Source organism: Rhinolophus ferrumequinum, chromosome 7 (genome assembly GCF_004115265.2).
Source record: "Rhinolophus ferrumequinum isolate MPI-CBG mRhiFer1 chromosome 7, mRhiFer1_v1.p, whole genome shotgun sequence".
In the NCBI taxonomy this organism is placed as follows: Eukaryota; Metazoa; Chordata; class Mammalia; order Chiroptera; family Rhinolophidae; genus Rhinolophus; species Rhinolophus ferrumequinum.
This window is the reverse complement of record NC_046290.1, coordinates 68,469,518-68,473,771: the sequence shown is the minus strand read 5'-3', so window position 1 is coordinate 68,473,771 and position 4,254 is coordinate 68,469,518.

Below are 4,254 nucleotides of genomic sequence, written 5' to 3'. Positions count from 1 at the left end.
CCAAATGGACTAATTTCCTAATAGATAATGGGAATCCCACATATTTTTCAAGTGAAAAATATACACAGACTTATTAGTACAAATAAATGATATTAGAAGGACTGATACATTCTTTGAAATTGAGTATATGATCTCAAATTTGTTGAATTCTTTAAAGATACATTATACAGTGTTACCCCTCTTATCTGCAGTATTGCTTTCTGTGGTTTCAGTAACCCTCGGCCAACCCCAGTCTGAAAATATTAAATGGAAAATTCCAGAAATAATTAATAAGTTTGCAATTGCACGCCTTTCTGAGTAGCATGATGAAATCTCGCGATGTTTGGCACTGTCCCACCTGGATGGGAATCCAGCGTCTGGGCGCCAGTGTGTGCTTTCCGGCTGTTAGATGTAGCAGCCATCTTGATTCTCAGATCCACTGTTGGTTTCGCGGTGCTTTTGTTCAAGTAGTCCTGATTTTATTTAATAAAGGCCTCCAAACGCGAAAAATTGGGATGCTGACAATTCTCATATGCCAAAGACAAGCCGGAAAGTGCTTCCTTTAAGTGAAAAGGTGAAAGTTCTCCACTTAAGGAAAGAAAAAAAAAAGTCGTATGCTGAAGCTGCTACAAACTACGGCAAGAACGTATGGTCTGTTTATGAAATTGTGAAGAAAAAAAAGAAGCCGTGCTAGTTTTGCTGTTGTACCTCAAAAGACTACAAAAGTTGCGGCCACAGTGCGTAAGTGCTTAGTTAAGATGGGCAAGACATTACATTTGTGGATGGAAGGCGTGTAAAGAAAACCTGTTCCCATTGGCCACAACGTGTTGCGCCAGAAAGCACTGAGCCTGTACGAAGACTTCAGCAAGGGAGCCCCTGAAACTGGTGACGCTAAGCCACTTAGTGCAAGCAAGGGATGGCTACACCGATTCAGGAACAGGTTTGAACTGAAAAACATAGTAATTACTAGAGCAGCTGCATATGCTAATGAAGAAGCTGCTGTCACATTCCTGGCACAGTTGAAGAAGTTGATTAAGGAGGAAGAATACTATCCAAAGAAAGTCTTCAGTTGTGATGAAATTGGGCTCTTCTGGGAGAAGATGCTCAATAGAACCTGCATTCATAAAAGTACAAAGGAGGAACCAGGGCATAAAACATGGAAGGACAGATTAACTCTGGAACTATGTGGCAATGCTGCAGGGCAGAGGATAAAGCCAGGTGTGCTGTACAGCGCGAAGAACCCAGAGGTGCTCAAAAACAAAAACAAAATTTATCTGCCCGTGTTCTGGCAACATAATCAGAAAGCCTGGGTGACAGACATCTTGTTCATGGAATGGTTCCAGCAATGCATCACAAGAAGAAGAAAGGTGAGTACAGTATAGTACAATGTTTTGAGAATAAGACCACATTCACCTAACTTTTAACACAGTATACTGCTACAATTATTCTATTTCATTATTAGCTATTGTTGTTAACCTCTTACTATGGCCAATTTACAAATTAAGCTTTATCACGGGTATGTATGTATAGGAAAAAACAGTACATATAGGTTTTGGAGCTATTCATGGTTTCAGGCATCCACTGGAGGCCTTGTAACACATCTCCCTTGAATAAGGGGGGGACTACTCTACTACTCTGGATTTCCCAAAATAAGTATGGAATACATTATTGTTGGAAAAAAGATCAATGTTATTTTCAAAAGACATAATCTGCATCCTGTGTCACAGCATTCTGTTTCTTTTCATTGACTTGAAAGCGGAAAATGAAGTATATTTCCTGCACACATAGTTTTCTTTCTCATCATATTTTTACTTTCTTTTCACTTTGCAGCTGTAGATTTGAGTCTTTATTTTAGATTCTTAGTGTGATGGTATTGGAGATGCAGTTTCAACAAGAAAAATCCCCAGATGTATAAAGAATAGCATAGATTTTTTTCCCCAGTCATATTTAGCAGCAAAAGAAAACCACATAAGACTGATGAAAATTTTTGTTTTTATCATGAATAGAGAAAGAATATTTTCCAGGTAGCCTACAGGACGCCAGAATACCTGATTCGTAGTATTGTGCATGTGTTGTTAATGACTTGTGTGACATGCTCATCACATCTTTTCTCTGGGTCTCAGTTTATCCAATACACAGTGAGGAGTCGGCCTAGAGGACTGCAAATTTCCTTCAAAAATAACATGAAATTCTTCTATGAAAAAAATGCTAGAAGTATTGCAAGGAAGTGCTTTGAGAGTAGCCCCTCATGCTTCTAAAATATTGATGGCTACAAGAAAAAAGCTATTTTAAAATGCCAGCATTTTCTTAATGTTTGAGCAGCCAGAAACTGCTGTGGACCTTTAGGCGGACGTTGTGCTGGGAGGGTGCACCAGTGGGCATTTTTCCTCTCCTGAGATAAACGCCTGAACCTCCTCAGGAAAGGACACCCAAGACATCGGATGCCTGAATATCTGCAGCAGGTGTGGAGGGATTGGTCCAAGTGTACTCTGGTCAGTGGCAGCCACACTGGCCCCAGCCCCAGAGCAATGAGATAGATGGCCAGTAGGAAGATTGCTGTGTATGGGTATGAGTAACGGACTCTCTGAACAGCGATAATGAATATCCAAGTGTAAATTTCCCCGTCTGCATTATATCTACTTCTCATCCCCATACTCTGTCTCTGCTAAGTGTTGGAGAATAAGGGAAAGATGTGGGTCGATGAGCTGTGCAAAACATCTGGAACAGCTGCAGCAGTCAGGGAATGATGGTGTGACCTGCCGAGCAGCCCGGGGTAGCAGTGCAGAGGGAGAAGCAAGGAGGAATTCCAGGACTGATTTGTAGAACATGGAATGAATCTTGAATTGCTTGGGAAGGGGAACATGACAAAAGGCAGTCCTTTCTATCAGCCCAGCTAGGTGGAGGATTGGATTACTATTGGAGTGTTAAAGAGAAGGCATCTGAGGATGAGATCATTGAGGGCATTTGCGTTATAAGAGATGTGCTATTTGTTGAATGCTTGTTATGTGCCAGGTACTGTGCTATACCCCTCACTTACTGCATCTCGCTGTCTTCCCGGGGGTGGGGGGTGGGGGGCTGGGGTGGGGAGGAAGAACTTAGAGAAATATAGTGAATCAAATGATAGTTCTCATTCTTTCTTACCACGGCTGTTCCATTAATCACTACTCCATAGCTACAAATTAATAAATATATGGCTTTTGTTTTTAGTTTTACAATAAAAAAAAGTCCATTGTGGTATGCAAAATAATGGCTTTCAAAATGTCCACACCCTAATCACTGGAGACTATGACTATAGTACTTTACATGGAAAAGGAACTTTGCAGACATGACTAAGGTTAAGGACCTTGAGACAGGGAAATTTTCCTGGATTACCTGGGTAGGCCCAGTCTAATCACATGAGTCCTTCAAAGTGAATGAGGAAGGCAGGACAGTTGGTCAGAAAGATTCAGTGATGGAAGAAGAGGCAAGACAGATGAGATATGAGAAAGACCCCATTGCCATGTCTGACTTTGAAGACAAGGAATATCGGTGGGTCTAGAAGGTGAGAATGACCCCTGGCCAACAACCAGCTGGGACACAGAGCCTCCTTAAGGACTCCAGAAAGAAAGGCAGCCTGCCAACACTTCAGTTTTGGCCTGGGGAGAGCCACTTTGGACTTCTGACCTACAGAACTGTAAGATAAAAAAATGTGTGTGTTCTAAGGTGCTAGTTTGTGGTAATTTGTTACGATATCAGTAGAAAAGTAATACATCAACTAAATCTGGAATGAAAGCTAAGACCCATGCCTTTTCACCTGTGGCTCCCAGTACCTTGTATGGGATTGATCTTTACTTCGAATAAATGTTGGATGAAGAAAGGAAGGTTAAAAGAGAAGGAGAGAGAGAGCATTTAAGGTTCTTGGATCCCAATTCCAGTTAGTGAAGTGCCAAACAAATGAGCTTCTATCCTCATGGAGCTTGGGGCCCAGCACAGTGGCGCATGGAAGCATTCTGGTTCCCCAATCTGGAAGCTTTCTGAGCCCTCTCCTTTTGGGTTGTTTTGGGAGATTGATTCATCTTCTAGCCTCTTTCTCTTCCCTGGAAATGAAGGGGTGGGACTAAACATTCCAACCCTCTATTCCATGATTGGTTCCCCTGGCAACCAGCCCCCAACCTTAGGTGCTTTCCAAAAGCCATCTTCTTTAACGGAAACCCAGTTGTGGTAGAAGGGGATTTGTTATGAATAACAAGACAGCTATTTCACCTTTATGGTTCTGAAGTATGTTTTCAGGAACTG